This window comes from Condylostylus longicornis, unplaced genomic scaffold, assembly GCF_029603195.1.
Source record: "Condylostylus longicornis isolate FDR11 unplaced genomic scaffold, ASM2960319v2 ptg000114l, whole genome shotgun sequence".
NCBI classification, from domain to species: Eukaryota; Metazoa; Arthropoda; class Insecta; order Diptera; family Dolichopodidae; genus Condylostylus; species Condylostylus longicornis.
In genome coordinates this window covers 1278890-1298528 of record NW_026578082.1, presented here as the reverse complement: position 1 = coordinate 1298528, position 19639 = coordinate 1278890, and positions in this window count along the sequence as shown.

The window sequence follows — 19639 nt, the reverse complement described above, 5'->3', positions numbered from 1 at the left end:
AAATATTATGCTGATAATACTTTTAGATACTAAAGAAGAGCATCGTCTCAAAGGCAAGAAAATTCAAGAAAATTTCTTATTACAAAATGCGAATAGATAAGAATTATATTACATAAACTGTTCTCTTTGCGAACTAAAAGAATTGGTTTAGTAATATTTGTTCTATAAAATTATTATAGAAACTCTCAAATATGTAATTGGAATCAAGCATCCCCAAATATATGGTTGATATATAGCTCCGGAGAGGTATAGTTGGAATCAATTTTTACGAGATTATCTACCTTGTCGCGGTGTTAAAGCCAGGTATCGTCAAGGATTCTCGAAATTTATCCTCTCGCACTAGCCCCCCTTCATAACCTTCCTTTCCCACAAACATGACATAATTCGAAGCTTCCCTGGGCGGGATAAAGGTAGTTATGCGACCCGTACCGATAATCAGCTTTAGTAAAGAGCCCAGTCGCATTCCATCTAATGGATGGAAAATATTGGTTTAACATACGGAATATAGAGGTGGTTTCTTTAAAGAGGTACTTTTATATAGAAAAATTAGACTTAGTGTAAGGGCTGTCAAAATCTAATCCAATTATGAAGGTGGTTTTACTATAGAGGAAGAAAGATTTTATTAACTATTCTGAAAGTGTACTCTTTCAAATTCTATACACTTTAAAATATGAATTATTTCAATTATTATTTTAATTTTAAATTCAAAATTTATTAATTAATATTCATTAAAAATGACTGATTTTCATTTACTCGTTTAATTAATTCTCGTATACACTTAAATACCAAAAACTTTTAAGTAAAAAAATCTCCATAATTTCTAGCTAATAATTCTCACTTAATGATTTCGATATCAATATATTAACTGTACTTATAGCTACAAAATTAAAATTTTTTAACAGTAACTTTTTATTATTTTAACAATTTTTTGTTATTTTAACAAAAAATTATGCAAATAATTAAAATTTTTCATTTAAAATTCGGAAATGAAAAAAAAATTTTTTTTTGTTTTTGTTTGTGTGCCTCAGGTTTCCAATGTTGTTTCAAAATTAATTTCTTTTAATAATTTTTTTTTTCTATTTCTAATTAAAAAAAAAAAAATTTATTTCTCTGTCTAGCAGAAAAAAAAACTTAGGTGTATAAAAGTGCGTATACCTTAAAAAATATTATTAATTTCTATTTGAATATTAATAAAGGGGGTGTGGGGAAAATGGTTGGGGGAGTTGAAATGAATAATGATGGTAACGATGAAAAAGATTAAAGAAGCTTAAATTATAAATTCAAATGAAGTGTTTCAATTAAAGTTTAGAATTTTCAATTAGAATTTTTTTTAATATAGAGAAAAAATAAATACTCGTAATAATTCAACATAGACAAAGTATTATATAGACAAGGCTTTTTCTTCTACATCCAATTTCTTAAAATTTTTTATGATAATCAAAACTTTATTAGGAAATTTTCTCATTCTCATTAATTTACTTGTCTTATAGAAGCAAAATACATTTTAGTTAACAGAGTAACAGCCTTTATTTAAAATAAATTTTGGTCAAATTAAAAATTATTTTTTAAACCATAAAAAGTCAAAGTACCTCTCTCTCTCCCTCAGTTTCTAATTTTACAAATTTGAATAATTTAATTATTTAACTTTTAATTATAAATGCATTATAAGTCCATCGGCATATTACACAATTATAAATTTATAAAGAAATGCACAATCACCCACTGTCGAATAACTTTACTATCAAAGAAGTTAAAAGGTAGAGAACAATGTGAATACCAAAAGTATTTACGAAAGTATCACAAGCAAGTTTTTATATGAATTTTTTATTTAAAAAACTAGACACTGAAGTAATTTATTTACGGTTTTTAGTAATTATTGTAAAATAAATTTAATATTCAAATAAAAATTATATATTTAATTACATAATTATTATATTGAGGTAAAAAAACCCATAGTCTTTTTTTATTATACTTAGGCTCAAAAAGAATTGACACATCAAAAATTACCATGAAATTTTTAATAATAATGCAAACATTTTAATATTCACCTTATTTGCCTGAGTAATTTCTACATTATCTACATAATAATAATAAACTGGTGAGTTATTTTAAAATTTACTCTCAGTAATAATATAAAAATTTAATTTCGTAATAATTTTTATATTGTGTCTAGTCACATTTGGTTGAATTATCTAAATTTTTTTTGTACGTCTCTCTAAAATTTAATAATTTAAAATATTTTTCAAAAAGACATAATATCTATGCAAAATGAATTTAAAATTCAATATAAAAAAAAACTTAATATTATTAATAAACTTGATGGCCTTGACATTAGTTAGATTTTGAGTATGTAGGGCTGGAAATTTTATTGTAACATAATTTCTCATAAATCGTAACATTAACTTGCATAAAGTCGTGACATCATTTTTCACTCATGAATTTTTAAAAAAAATCAAAACATGTTGAACTCAATATTTTAAATAATATTTTACAAATGTAAAATTTCGTTTTGATTACATTAAAAATTTTTTACTCTCACTATAATATAATTACAAATCTGTATAGGCGCTATAAAATATTTCAAACTTAAATTGTAATAAAAATAAATTTCAATCAAAGAAAATCAAATACTCTTCAGAAAACAACGGTGAACTCATATTTTAAGCCCCCATTATTCATTTTTATACTTTAATTATTAAAAATAAAAAGCAAAATTTACAAAAATTAACATTTTCATAAATTTATTGTAATACAAAATAAAAATTTAATATTTATTAAAAATATTCGATTTCAAAATCAAAAGTACACAAATTAAAAAATTTTGTTATTAAAAAACAAAAGCAAATTTTTACTCTCTTAAATAATGATTAACTACAATTTTCTTCTTATGGCGCACATTTAACAAACATTTTGTATGAACGCGTATAACAACATTTAAAAATTTACGATTTACTGCTTTTAAATAGGTCAAAAAATAATATGTATAACAAAAACAAAAATAAAGTAAACAAACAAAGAAATAAAAAAAATTTATTAAAAACAAGTAAAAACGTTTCAGTCGGTATAAACCGATTGAATTATACCCTGCACCTTTCGTTATTGTGTAGCAATTACTTGAACCTCTAAAATCATTCTATAGAAACTTCACGGACATGTCTGATCTATAATTGGACATCCGACTGCCAAGTTTCATGAATCTGACCTTATAATTTTTCCAAATGTTTAAAATTAGCTTTTGGAGTTGTATGGTAAGTACCTGAACCTGCCAAGCAATTCCACCAAAACTTCACAAATATATCTGATCTATAACCGGACACACAACTGCCAAGTTTCATGAATCTGACTTTATAATTTTTTAAATATTAAGAATAAGCTTTTAGACTTGTATGGGATCTACTCGAATCTGTTAAGCAATTCCACCAAAACTTCAGAAATATATGTGACCTATTACTCAACATACAACTGCTAAGTTTCATGAATCTGACTTTATTATTTTTCCAAATATGTAAAATAAGCTTTTGGAGTTATATGGCAAGTACCTGAACCTGTCAAGCAATTCCATCAAAACTTCACAAATATATCTGATCTATAATCGGACACACAACTGCCAAGTTTCATGAATCTGACTTTATTATTTTTCCAAATATTAAGAATAAGCTTTTAGACTTGCATGGGAGCTACTCGAACCTGTCAAGCAATCGCACCAAAACTTTAGAAATATGTCGGACCTATAATTGGACACACGACTGCCAAGTCTCATGAATTTGACTTTATTATTTTTCCAAATATTTAAAATAAGCTTTTAGACTTGTATGGGAGCTACTCGAACCTGTCGAGCAATTCCACCAAAACTTCAGAAATATATTTGAGCCATAATTGGACACATGATTGCCAAGTTTCATGAATCTGACTTTATTATTTTTCCAAATATTTAAAATTAGCTTCTGGAGTTGTATGACAGGTACCCGAACCTGTCAAGCGATTCCTCTAAAACTTCAGAAATATATTTGACCTATAATTGGACACATGACTGCCAAGTTTCATGAATCTGACTTTATTATTTTGCCGAATATAAAAAATTTGCTGTAGGAGTTGTATGGCAGCCACCCGAACCGGTGCAGTTATCCCATTATAATTTTTAGAGCATGTGCAGAATATAATTGGACACATGTATACAAAATTTTATATTTATACCTTTATTAGTTTTTGAAATATTTAAAATAAACTCTTTGAGTTGTATGGCAGCTACCCGAACCCGTTGTCCGAATTAGTCCAATAACAATAGGGCTCGTCCTTGGCACAAAAGAAAAAACTTGTGAAAGTTTGGTGTCGATTGCATTATTCGTTTTTGAGTTATCGTGCGATCGGACGGACGGACGGACGGACGGACGGACGGACGGACAGACGGACATGTCTAAATCGACTCAGAATTTTACGCTGAGCAAGAATATATATATATGTCCATACCGCAGATGACTCCTTCAAGTAGTTACAAACTCCATACCAAAGTTAATATACCCTTCACGAAGTGCAGGGTATAAAAAAAAGAAATATTTTTTTTTTATTCTTCACCTTCTTTTATTTCATTTTTACTCTTAAATTATTATAAAAACAAAGAATTGGAATATACAATTTATATATATTTAATACATTTGTTTATTATTATACTTATACAACATACATGATGTTCGACAGACATTATTATTTAGGTAAACAAATATTGAATACACACAAGCACACACAATATTGATTAAAAACGTACATTTTTGATGACCTATCATAAAAATAACAGATAACCTTGTATAATTTTTATAACGTTAATGCCTGTTATACAATATTATTCTCAATTTTTATATTTTGAATGTATGTAACAACAAGTATAAATAAAATCATGAATATATACGGTACTCATTTACGTACAATTCGTATAATCAAACACGTTCGAAAATATTATAATACAGAGAGTAGGATACTTGGTACAAACACATCCATATATATATAAACAAAAAATATTCCAAGGCTTTTACAAAAGGTAAATAAATTTTTATTTTATAATTTTTGTTTTCATTTGCTTTTTTTCAAAATGGTGTATGAAAATATAAATTTTTTTTGTTGTTTAACAAAAGACAAATATTAATCCTGGCTCTTCTTAAATATTTATACCGAATATAAAAGTGTGTGTGTGTATGTGGAACGCACTCAAATCTCTCCCAAACAAAGTAAGTGTAATAAAATTTAATTTTTAAGAAAAGACAAAAATGAAAACACAACAAAAAATTTATAATTTTTTCTCTTTACTTAGCGTGCTTTTTTTTTTCTATAACTGCTTATTTGTAAAAAAAAAAAAAAGTTTTTGGACCGAAACAATAACAAATCAAGTTAAAAGCTAATAAAATTTTTCTTTTCAAAAACAAATCTACCTAAAATTTTTTTTTTTTTGTTCTTATTCATTTACAATTTCATGCATATTAACATTATTGTTTCTTGAAAACAAAGTGTTTCCAAAAATTTATATAAATTTAAGTATAACACATAAGCATAACCAGCCGAAATAAATTTTGTCTTAAACACAAAATTCAAATGAGTTTTGTTTCCATTACGTTAAGTAGCTCGATAGTATTCATACTTATAAGATGGCGATAGTATTCATACTTGAATTTGATAGTAGCTCATACTTATAAGATGTTGTACTGGGTACGGGGTAATTGATTTCAGACAACCATTTCAGGCAATCTAACTATCTAACAGATCTCAAATATTGAATTACCAAAAGTTTTTTTTGAATTCAATTTCTGAAAAGTCAATTAATTCCACAGATATTGGCAAAAATGCAAATTCGACATGTAGTAAAAATCCGGCCTTTGATTTCTTTGATTTTAAATAAAAACTTATATACAAAATTTTAAGAAAGACTTTTTAATATTTTCTTAAAGATGATCAAAAATGTTAAATCAGCCCGTGATAAAGACAATTTTTGAAATCTGAAATATCCCTGAAGTCATAATAATTCATGACATGATTAAAGTTAGTGAAAACATTAAAATCGGTTCAGTTGAAATTAAGAATACACGAGTCCACTAGAGAAATCGATGGACTGGTGCCTTGCTAAAAATCATTTATTTATGTAGTAAATTCGATATGTGAAATTTAGTGCCATCACATAATCTCTCTTACGGTATATGCAATGCGGTTAATAAAAACAATTAACTAAGGATGTGATTACAAAAATCAAAATAATCTAAGTTCATGTACACTGCCATTAAAAATTTTTCGTCTTCATTATAATTTTGCTGAATTCTGAAGAATTTTGACTCATATCTTAAAATTAGGCCAGACAGATCAAACAAAATATCTTTGATTTTTATTTTATTTCATATTTTACGAATTAATTATACTTTATAACCTGTCATTTTCATACTAATTTTATTCTAGATATTAATTTTGTAACACCCTGTACAATATTATTCACTTTTACGTGTCAATTGAATATATTAACTTTAGTTTACATCCTGTAAATATTTAAAAAAAAAAAAAGGAAAATCATCGTTATTCTAAATAAAAAATTTTTTTTTAAATCTTACTTTTATTTTATACATTAACTAGCTATTAAGTAAATAGAATTTACCACAATTTTATTATGTATTAAGTATATCCACATATAAATGGAGCAATATAATATTAAATAAAAAGAAGTATGAATGTGCGTGTGTATTAATGCATGCCTCCCAAAATATTATAATAAAAAATAAGACTACAATTTTATTATGTTCTGTAAATTACTACAAAAAGAGATCGTCTATATAGAATCACTGTAGTTGGCGTGTATAGCCTATTACAATTTTGTCGACTCTCATTTTAATTGTGGCAGTAAACAAAACATTAAGAAAAAAATTTTTATTAAAATTTTCTTATATACGTTTTACTTTAATTTCATTTCATATTATGTGGTATACAATGATATTGTAAATGTGTAAGTTAAATATTGCTTATATACACAAAGATTCAGATTAATTTTCGAAGTTTTTATACAAAAAAAATTGGAAAGAGAGAGAAAATAAAATAATAAAATTTTATTATGTTTACTATTGTATGTACGACACGGTACCACAGGGACAATCAATTTTTATTTGAATTTCCCTTTTGATTATAATAAAATTAAATTTTCAAATGGAAGTTTCCTATTTATTTTCAGATTAAATAAATTCTATAATTACTAAATAAATATATTTTTTTTTATTTTAAAATGCCAAATTTATAATATAAAATTTCATGCTTCTAAAACGAAATGTTGGATATCTATACGAAATCACAAATTATGTAAATTTTAAACAGCTCACAAAGGTATATCGGTGTAATTTGGTGGAATATTTTAAATTATTCACCCATTTGAGGTCAAATAGAACTTTATGTTTTGAAGAAAAGATTTTGTACTAAGAGTAAAAATGAGAGTAAAAAATAAAATTCAAAAAACTATGAGAACAATCGTTAAAAATTCATCAGTACTTTTCATATTATCCAATATCTCAAAGCAACTAAGTTGTTTGAAACTTGAAAATAAAATTTGTACTCGAAAAAACATATTAATCATACTTTAGCAAACAAATAATTTGATCATACTTAATCGAACAAAAAGTGTGATTAAATTTAATCGAACATAAAATTTGATCATACTTGTATATTTTAAAGTGGGTAAAACTGACACTTTTTTGTGCATTTATTGTACGGCTATCGAGCTTTAATTACGCGGCACAAATATTGATACGAACTTCCTGATTAATGAAGAACTTATTCAATTACTTGAGTAACTTAAATTACTTCAAAAAGAATTCACTCCAGAATGTTATAGATGAATGGCTATGAAACGGTTAGGAAGTGAACTATTCTCTGCTCAAACAAATAAACAATTCAATCATACTTAATCGAACATGTATTTTAATTTCAAAAACGAATGACTATAATGTTCAAAAACGGTATTTCAAATAGAATATTTTAAGCAACCCCTGTTTTAAATAGTTTTTTGGGCTTTGCATATATGAATAAATATTTGAAAATTTTGGATACAATTCCTCAACTGCTCTTGAATTTGAATTACTTGTGACAACATGGAAAAATGAATTTCAATCAAACTTTAAAACTCTTCTGGTAACTCTATTAGTCAATTCATCAATCGCAAAATTCAGTTAACTTATTCGTTTTTTTTATCCTCCTTTTATTTTTTTTTTTTGTAACACTTTAAATTCCGGTGTAAATCAATTTCCATGAATGATAAATATTTATTGAATTCCTTATATAAATATTTAAAGCATATCCTCAATTTAATATATTAAATGTCAATTTCGTCTCTTTGAAAGCCTTAAAAACATAGGAACAAAACGGCCTTTATACAATTCCCATGACAAAAAAAAAATTTTACATATAAGAAAATATTTTTTTTTCTTCTCTTTATTAAATGCTATACTATTTTCTGTCGCGAAAGACAAATTGATTAAGGTACAAAATTATAAAGGAAGAAATTGAAGAAGAACAATCACTAAAGAAACGAAAAATATTAACAAAGAACAAATAATGCGATTGAAATCAGAAAGGACTTAAAAAAAACTGGAGGGGTGGCAGAAGTAGAGAAAAGTAAAAATGAAAGAAATCATTTGAAAAGTTTAACGGATTTCCGTTTGATTTATAAAAACAAAACAAAAGAACGGCATTAAAAACGATGATTATTGCGCACACTACACTAAAAATAAAAAAACAAAAATACAACAATTTCCACCAAAGTACAACAAAAAGAAACTTAAAAAAAAACAAATGTTTTCTCAATAAAAACTAACCTCAAACTGCTGCTGTTGCTCTTACTTGAACAATAAATCAAAAAGAAATAACAACAATGAACAGCCAACAGCACGGAAGAAGGAACTTAAAATCAACAAAAGGAGGGAAAACAAAAGAAAAACAATTTTTCAATATCTGATAAAAATAAACAAATTTGAAAAATAAAAACACAAAAAAGAAAAGGAAATTTTTTTAAAATTGATTCAAATTGAAATTTTTTTTCGCGCCTCACAGTAGGCAATTTTTTTTAAATATTAATTTTTGTATGAAAAGTAACACATACGATTTCTTTTTATGTCATCATGACAGGTTTAGTACAACTCATAAATTTTATAAAATTTTTTAAGTCGATTCCATTTTAAATAAGAATACAGTAAGTACGTGCATAATATTAAACATTAGAAGAGATTTGGGTATCCTAATAGTATGTGATGAAATATGGAACTGTGCAATGAAACATAAAACTGGCATAAAAAAATTGACACCTCTCAATTTATAGAAGATAGAATTAAAACGGAACGAGATCACTCAGTTTACCTTAAAATACTAAGTGCTGTCCTTTCCTTCACTCACAGAATATAGACTTAAACAAACAATAGCAAAACTAATGGTTAGTCAATTTGTCTAGAATTAGATGCTAGATGTTTGTCTAGTACACTCTATTAGTAGTATGCGCGACTACTGGGGTCCTCCTATTTTTGTCCTGTATTAAAAAAAAAAACCCACTTTAAATGAATTTTGCCATTATGTTCCCTGCAATAACTTGAAATAAAAAATTCTGAATTCCGTTTACCTTATTTATCACAAATAAATTAATTTCCCCAAAATAAACAAATAACTGACATTCAAGGTACATGTAGAATTTTATACACAACTGACAGCCGTATGCGTTATAAGAAATTTACAAAATTTTCCTTCTCAAACCAAAGCATATTATTAAAAATGGGTTACAAATTGGAAAAAAAGTTCAAAAATCTTTTAACTTGAAAAAAAATTGAAAAAGAAAAAAACTTTTCCCCCCAAATTTAATTTCTTTAAGGTATACAAAATAAATACTTTTTAAAAAGATTTGATTTTATTTTCGTTCAGTTCTAATACTATTGTTCTTTTGCTATTCAAAGGCAAGTGGAATTAATGATAGGAAAATCACATATATAGGATTTTCAATCAATGTTAATCAATGTTAAAATAACTTTTGAGTGAAATAAATGTTTGAGTGAAAAAAATTTTTATATAAAATAGGAAAATAACACGCAAATGATAGTAGATATATTAAGAATTTGAAGACAGATTAAAAATAATTAAATTGATAAAATAATGAGATTACATTAAGAGCACAAAAGTATTATACATAGAATTCTCGTGTGTCTATATCACGTACAACATGTGTAGACAGTAAATTGATAATGATATATAGTATGTGTATGTGATATTTAAGTATATGTATATGTGTTTGATGATTATTTATAGAAATTTTGGGAATTTATTGAGAATTTAAAGTCTTGTACAAAATACAAACTAATTTAAGATTAAATATAGGAAAAATTTTGGTTATTGTTTAAAGTAAAAAGGATAAGGGTAATGTCTTTGAACAATATTGTAATTTAAGAGTTTATCGTCTGTTCAGTTAGTTATTTTAGTTACATATGAAATTTTAAAATTTAAAATTATTATGAAAATTCCATATAAAATTTATAAATGTGAGTAAAATCCCAAATATTCAATTGATTTTCAAACTGAGCATAATTAATTGGTAGTTAGTTGTTGACTAACCATTTGCGATCTCAATATCTCAATCGCTTTATTGTATATATGCTTAATTGTATATACTTCTCGAGTTCCTTTGAAAATCATTAATCAGGAGCCCTAATGTTTTTTGTAAAAAGAATTTTTTATATAATGTTATAGTTTTTTCAAGAGAAAAGTTCTCTCAAAATCTCATTCTTTCGCATAATTTTGTTCTGCTTGTAAAGTAAAGCTTTTCCACATATGCAATCGAATTGCTGGCAGATTTTATTAAAAAATTTTTTTGGAACACAGTGATATTGTGTTCAATCAATTGCCACAACGTCCCATTTTTTGAGTTTAAAGTTATTAACAGATTGTTTCATTGTATTCGCACACAAGCAATTTGTAGATCTAGTAGACACAACAATATAAAATTGGACCCTTTTTTTCCTCGTCAATTAGAAAAGCGTCATTACATTTACATCATACGGAAACTAGTTTACAATTTTAACTATAATTTTTGCATTTCTCATATTCTCCAATATCAAATTTAAAACCAAAGAAAAAATATTGTTAATGTCAACAAAATCTCCTCATTTCATCATTTTTATTAAATTAACATCAAAGCTTTTAAGTTAGTAACGACTTAACAAAAAAAAAAAGGGATAAAATCGTTTTCACCAACAATATGCAACGCTGAGAGCTCTATTTTAAAATACACTAACAAAATTTTAAGACCAACAAAAAAAAATAAGAGCAAACCAACACATAAGAATCAGTTTTTGTAAATCCTCGAACTTTAATAAAAAATTTTTCATTCAATTATGAGATTATCGAAAACAAAAGAAAGAAGGGAACCAAAAGTCGAACAAAAAAATTTACTATAAAAATCCTTTTAACATAGAAGAGAAAAAGAGTGTTAATAAAAATAAAAAAAAAATTTTAAATTTATAGTGTATTAACTGTATAAATCTAACGGTACAATAAATATAAATAATAAAAATAAAAAAGACAAGAAATGCTACGAAAACTGCCAAAGCAAAATTGACAATTTAACGTGACTCCTTGAAAATTTCCGGAAGAATCAAAAAACAAAACAGTTTTTTTTTTTATTTTGTCTATTGGACAGCAACGTATTTCCAATAAAATCTGTTTTGCCCCCAGAATTATGCTGAGTGTTACATTTTAGTTTTTAATATTAAGAATTAAAATAGATTTCCAGATTCCTATTTGGCTCTTAATTCAGTACAAGATTACTTTCTATTATTTTCGTATAGTTTTCTTTAATTACGTATAGTTTTCACCAAAACCCTCTCTTTATATATAATTTTAATCCTACCACCTCACAATATAACCTTTAAATATTTCTTTGCATCTCCACACACTTGTTACATATGAACTTTATCTGAAACTGCACACCCGGTAAAAGTTCCAAAACAAAAAAAAAAATTGTCAACATAAAATTCGTTACACCAATGCCATATAGTGAACAATTTTATGATATAAAAATATATTGTAAATTTTTATTAGCTTTCATTTTGCCAATTTCTATTCAACAAGAAATTTTATTTTGTGCCTGAAATATTAATATACAGAGAAATACAGAATAATAGAATATATTATGTAATAAAATCTATATTTTATTAAAACAAAGTACTTATATTATTATGTACTTCAAAATAACGATTCCCGCCTTAACTATATGAGAAAACATGTGAAGTTATCAGAAATTAAATTGAAACATTTCTATATATAATGTAAAATTTAATGTTATATATAGTTGAAATTTTTAAATTCAACTCAATCTGAAATTTTTGACCACAAATTTAAATAAAATTTAGGTAAAATTAAATTTTTGGTACATTTATGAAGACTAAAACGAGATCAAAGAGCCAATTTTTAAGTCAGAAATAAAAATAATTTTCATAGCTATGAAATAATAGACAATTTTATAATAAGTGTTATACAATTTTTGAAGCTCATTGTCCTCGATAACATATAAATTTTTATAATTTAATGCAAAATTTTTCTAAATAAAATCATAATTCATAAAAAATATTACAACCTTCTTTACCTAAAATATAAAACATCAAATTTTACTACATTATAAAAAAAAAGTAAATATTATATAACAGTTAATATGAAAACCTTTCACAATGCCACTTTATACAAATATTTCTTAACAAATTTTATTTTAAAAATAATCATAAAATTTCTATGACGTTTAATAGCTTTTTTGCAACTGAAATAATAGGAAAATTTATTATTAAACATAAACAAAAAAAATTGCATAGCATTCGGGGCTATTAATTCATAAAGTATAACATCGAAAAAGTAAACGCTATGAAATGAAATTTCAAATAAAAATTGCTCTTCTATTATTTTGTTCTCGTTCTCTTTATAATGTGGTGAATTTAAAACGTGAAAAACGTATTCAACACATACATACTTACATGAATGTCACATGTTGCTTTTATTTTCTCTGGACTAATATACATTTTAACTGTTATATTATTATTATTATAAATTTTTTTAATGTATACAATATAATGTTATACGATCATAAAAAAAATTTTGACTGACAATTACAATTTTATATCCGTTTAAGATAAATTTTATGATAATAAAAGAAAAATTATGTGTTTTCTTTATTTTCAAATTTTGAAGTGTGCACAATAGTAATTTGAATAAAAATTATCCAATTCGTTTTAAAGAATATAACTAAGTCCATTTCAGAGTTGTTGAAAGTCACATCAGAATTTTTGTAAGAGAAAAATTCTGTCGTGCAATAACTAAAAGTTCCAAAAAAATTTCAAATGTTAAAGATTTTGTATATGAAATTGTGAGGCCATCTACAAGAATAAATGTACCGTAGCAAGTGTTCTCAAAACCTCTGGTGCATAAAAACTGATATATAGTTCGAAGTTTCATATTTCGAGATATTTGAATAGCAACTTCAATTTAAAATTTCATTTCATAGCGTTTAAATTTTTGCTGATGGATTTGAGGCCCCTGATGGTATGCAATCTTTTTGTTTGTTTATAATAAATTTTTTCTATTATTTAAGTTGCGTACTGTAGTATTAAACATTTGGAATGTCATATAGATACTCTTAAATGGAACGCTTTAAATATGAATTTTCTTTTCGACCTAATGATGTGACATATGCTTAAAATTCTAAAGAAGATTGCAGTGAATTTAAAATTTATTGAATATTTTCACAATTGAACAAGAAGATGGTAAGAACAAAATTAGAATAAATTCATTAAAATAAAATAAATTTGAGACTTCCGTTTTATTTTACCTCATTGCTACAACAAAATTTCCTGAATTCGTATAACTCACATCATTTAGCCTACAAATTTACGAATTATACATTTTACGTGAACCTTAGAGTTGAAAAAATCATACTCATACTGGCTCATTTCTTTTTCTTTTTTACGATTTTAAAAAGTGCAGGATATAAAATTACAGACTTATCATATCATCATCAGCTAATATTATTTCTTATTATATTTTAATAAGAAAAACCAAAGAAAACACACACAAAAAAAAAAAACAGGATATAAAGTGGATCTTAAAATTTTTTGTTATACCAAAATATTTTTTTTATACAGATACAGCTACCTTGACTTTTTTAAACATTTTCCTTTCAATTCTACACTCATTTCATGATATTGCTTTTTATATTATATTGTTATACATTTTACTCATATGTGTACGTGTTTGTATGCACAAGTAAGCAAATAACAAGTACGATGGTGTTTTTTTTTTCGTGAACATTACACATTATGTTTTACATTTGTATTAGTATTTATTATGATTTTGTATATATTATGCATGTTCTTTTAAATAAGTGAAAATAATGTTAAAATATTTTTATGCTTTAATAATTTAAGTAGTATACAATACAAATTTGTGTTATATAAGTTGATTTTTAAGACATTATAAATATTTAAAGTCAATAAATAATTGGATTTTTGAGTGAATATCTTTATATTAGGATATTGAATTTTAAAATTGGGAAATTATAGAAAATTGAAGACCTTATATCAAAAATAAATACAAATGAAATAAATTAAAAGTATAGAAAATAAATGAAAACGGAAATTGTTCTATTGATTCGAATATGTATTAGGAAAACAACCTGTAAAATTAGATTAAATAATTTTGTCGAACTATAAGCTGCACATAAGGACTGGGAATGTCTACTCCTTTTATATATGTTTCACTAAAAATGTGTTTTTACGATTAACGTTCTTGTACGTATGATAATATTTATTCAATATTTATTTTTGGTGTCCCGAATTTTACATATTTACATATAATAATATTTACATATATAATTGGGAAGTCGGCAATAATATTATCAGAAACTATAATATAATATTAAAATTTAAAATTTTAGATTATTTTAACTACATGACATTCCTTAGTGTATAAACCAAGGATTGGAAGCACGAATTCACCATAAATATAAATACAAACTAGGAATATAATCATATGGTGATAGATTAGTAGATTGGCAGATGTCAACCTCAGATCAGGTCACTGCAGCCTTATTATAATATTCTATCATTTATAAAACACCATCCAGGATTCTTAGATTGTCACAATTTGTGCAAGTGATAACCCAGTTTGCAGTATGCAGTGAGAAGCCCGAAAAATTGAAAATTTTTTAAAATTTTGCACGACCCCCTACCTTGTGAAAAAATCAAAAATTTTTTAAAATTTTGCACGACCCCCTACCTCGCGAAAAAATTGAAAATTTTTTAAAATTTTACACGACCCCCTACCTTGTCAAAAAATCGAAAATTTTTTAAAATTTTGCGCGACCCCCTACCTCGTGAAAAAATTGAAAATTTTTTAAAATTTTACACTACCCTCTACCTTGTCAAAAAATCGAAAATTTTTTAAAATTTTGCACGACCCCCTACCTTGTCAAAAAATTGAAAATTTTTTAAAATTTTGCACGACCTCCTACCTTGTCAAAAAATTGAAAGTTTTTAAAATTTTACACGACCCCCTACCTTGTCAAAAAATCGAAAATTTTTTAAAATTTTGCACGACCCCCTACCATGTGAAAAAATTGAAAATTTTTTAAAATTTTGCGCGACCCCCTACCTTGTCAAAAAATTGAAAGTTTTTAAAATTTTACACGACCCCCTACCTCGTGAAAAAATTGAAAATTTTTTAAAATTTTACACTACCCTCTACCTTGTCAAAAAATCGAAAATTTTTTAAAATTTTGCACGACCCCCTACCTTGTCAAAAAATCGAAAATTTTTTAAAATTTTGCACGACCCCCTACCATGTGAAAAAATTGAAAATTTTTTAAAATTTTGCGCGACCCCTACCTTGTCAAAAAATCGAAAATTTTTTAAAATTTTGCACGACCCCCTACCATGTGAAAAAATTGAAAATTTTTTAAAATTTTGCGCGACCCCTACCTTGTCAAAAAATCGAAAATTTTTTAAAATTTTGCACGACCCCCTACCTTGTCAAAAAATCGAAAATTTTTTAAAATTTTGCGCGACCCCCTACCTCGTGAAAAAATTGAAAATTTTTTAAAATTTTACACTACCCTCTACCTTGTCAAAAAATCGAAAATTTTTTAAAATTTTGCACGACCCCCTACCTTGTCAAAAAATTGAAAATTTTTTAAAATTTTGCGCGACCCCTACCTTGTCAAAAAATCGAAAATTTTTTAAAATTTTGCACGACCCCCTACCTTGTCAAAAAATTGAAAATTTTTTAAAATTTTGCACGACCCCCTACCTTGTCAAAAAATTGAAAATTTTTTAAAATTTTGCACGACCTCCTACCTTGTCAAAAAATTGAAAGTTTTTAAAATTTTACACTACCCTCTACCTTGTCAAAAAATTGAAAATTTTTTAAAATTTTGCACGACCCCCTACCTTGTCAAAAAATCGAAAATTTTTTAAAATTTTGCACGACCCCCTACCATGTGAAAAAATTGAAAATTTTTTAAAATTTTGCGCGACCCCTACCTTGTCAAAAAATCGAAAATTTTTTAAAATTTTGCACGACCCCCTACCATGTGAAAAAATTGAAAATTTTTTAAAATTTTGCGCGACCCCTACCTTGTCAAAAAATCGAAAATTTTTTAAAATTTTGCACGACCCCCTACCTTGTCAAAAAATTGAAAATTTTTTAAAATTTTACACTACCCTCTACCTTGTCAAAAAATCAAAAATTTTTTAAAATTTTGCACGACCCCCTACCTTGTCAAAAAATCGAAAATTTTTTAAAATTTTGCGCGACCCCCTACCTCGTGAAAAAATTGAAAATTTTTTAAAATTTTACACTACCCTCTACCTTGTCAAAAAATCGAAAATTTTTTAAAATTTTGCACGACCCCCTACCTTGTCAAAAAATTGAAAATTTTTTAAAATTTTGCACGACCCCCTACCTCGTGAAAAAATTGAAAATTTTTTAAAATTTTACACTACCCTCTACCTTGTCAAAAAATTGAAAATTTTTTAAAATTTTGCACGACCTCCTACCTTGTCAAAAAATTGAAAGTTTTTAAAATTTTACACGACCCCCTACCATGTGAAAAAATTGAAAATTTTTTAAAATTTTGCGCGACCCCTACCTTGTCAAAAAATCGAAAATTTTTTAAAATTTTACACGACCCCCTACCTTGTCAAAAAATCGAAAAATTTTTAAAATTTTGCGCGACCCCCTACCTTGTCAAAAAATCGAAAATTTTTTAAAATTTTGCACGACCCCCTACCATGTGAAAAAATTGAAAATTTTTTAAAATTTTGCGCGACCCGCTACCTTGTCAAAAAATTGAAAATTTTTTAAAATTTTGCACGACCCCCTACCTTGTCAAAAAATCGAAAATTTTTTAAAATTTTGCACGACCCCCTACCATGTGAAAAAATTGAAAATTTTTTAAAATTTTGCGCGACCCCTACCTTGTCAAAAAATCGAAAATTTTTTAAAATTTTGCACGACCCCCTACCATGTGAAAAAATTGAAAATTTTTTAAAATTTTGCGCGACCCCTACCTTGTCAAAAAATCGAAAATTTTTTAAAATTTTGCACGACCCCCTACCTTGTCAAAAAATTGAAAATTTTTTAAAATTTTACACTACCCTCTACCTTGTCAAAAAATCAAAAATTTTTTAAAATTTTGCACGACCCCCTACCTTGTCAAAAAATCGAAAATTTTTTAAAATTTTGCGCGACCCCCTACCTCGTGAAAAAATTGAAAATTTTTTAAAATTTTACACTACCCTCTACCTTGTCAAAAAATCGAAAATTTTTTAAAATTTTGCACGACCCCCTACCTTGTCAAAAAATTGAAAATTTTTTAAAATTTTGCACGACCCCCTACCTCGTGAAAAAATTGAAAATTTTTTAAAATTTTACACTACCCTCTACCTTGTCAAAAAATTGAAAATTTTTTAAAATTTTGCACGACCTCCTACCTTGTCAAAAAATTGAAAGTTTTTAAAATTTTACACGACCCCCTACCTTGTCAAAAAATCGAAAATTTTTTAAAATTTTGCACGACCCCCTACCATGTGAAAAAATTGAAAATTTTTTAAAATTTTGCGCGACCCGCTACCTTGTCAAAAAATTGAAAATTTTTTAAAATTTTACACGACCCCCTACCTTGTGAAAAAATCGAAAATTTTTTAAAATTTTGCACGACCCCCTACCATGTGAAAAAATTGAAAATTTTTTAAAATTTTGCGCGACCCCTACCTTGTCAAAAAATCGAAAATTTTTTAAAATTTTACACGACCCCCTACCTTGTCAAAAAATCGAAAAATTTTTAAAATTTTGCGCGACCCCCTACCTTGTCAAAAAATCGAAAATTTTTTAAAATTTTGCACGACCCCCTACCATGTGAAAAAATTGAAAATTTTTTAAAATTTTGCGCGACCCGCTACCTTGTCAAAAAATTGAAAATTTTTTAAAATTTTGCACGACCCCCTACCTTGTCAAAAAATCGAAAATTTTTTAAAATTTTGCACGACCCCCTACCATGTGAAAAAATTGAAAATTTTTTAAAATTTTGCGCGACCCCTACCTTGTCAAAAAATCGAAAATTTTTTAAAATTTTGCACGACCCCCTACCATGTGAAAAAATTGAAAATTTTTTAAAATTTTGCGCGACCCCTACCTTGTCAAAAAATCGAAAATTTTTTAAAATTTTGCACGACCCCCTACCTTGTCAAAAAATTGAAAATTTTTTAAAATTTTACACTACCCTCTACCTTGTCAAAAAATCAAAAATTTTTTAAAATTTTGCACGACCCCCTACCTTGTCAAAAAATCGAAAATTTTTTAAAATTTTGCGCGACCCCCTACCTCGTGAAAAAATTGAAAATTTTTTAAAATTTTACACTACCCTCTACCTTGTCAAAAAATCGAAAATTTTTTAAAATTTTGCACGACCCCCTACCTTGTCAAAAAATTGAAAATTTTTTAAAATTTTACACGACCCCCTACCTTGTCAAAAAATCGAAAAATTTTTAAAATTTTGCGCGACCCCCTACCTTGTCAAAAAATCGAAAATTTTTTAAAATTTTGCACGACCCCCTACCATGTGAAAAAATTGAAAATTTTTTAAAATTTTGCGCGACCCGCTACCTTGTCAAAAAATTGAAAATTTTTTAAAATTTTGCACGACCCCCTACCTTGTCAAAAAATCGAAAATTTTTTAAAATTTTGCACGACCCCCTACCATGTGAAAAAATTGAAAATTTTTTAAAATTTTGCGCGACCCCTACCTTGTCAAAAAATCGAAAATTTTTTAAAATTTTGCACGACCCCCTACCATGTGAAAAAATTGAAAATTTTTTAAAATTTTGCGCGACCCCTACCTTGTCAAAAAATCGAAAATTTTTTAAAATTTTGCACGACCCCCTACCTTGTCAAAAAATTGAAAATTTTTTAAAATTTTACACTACCCTCTACCTTGTCAAAAAATCAAAAATTTTTTAAAATTTTGCACGACCCCCTACCTTGTCAAAAAATCGAAAATTTTTTAAAATTTTGCGCGACCCCCTACCTCGTGAAAAAATTGAAAATTTTTTAAAAT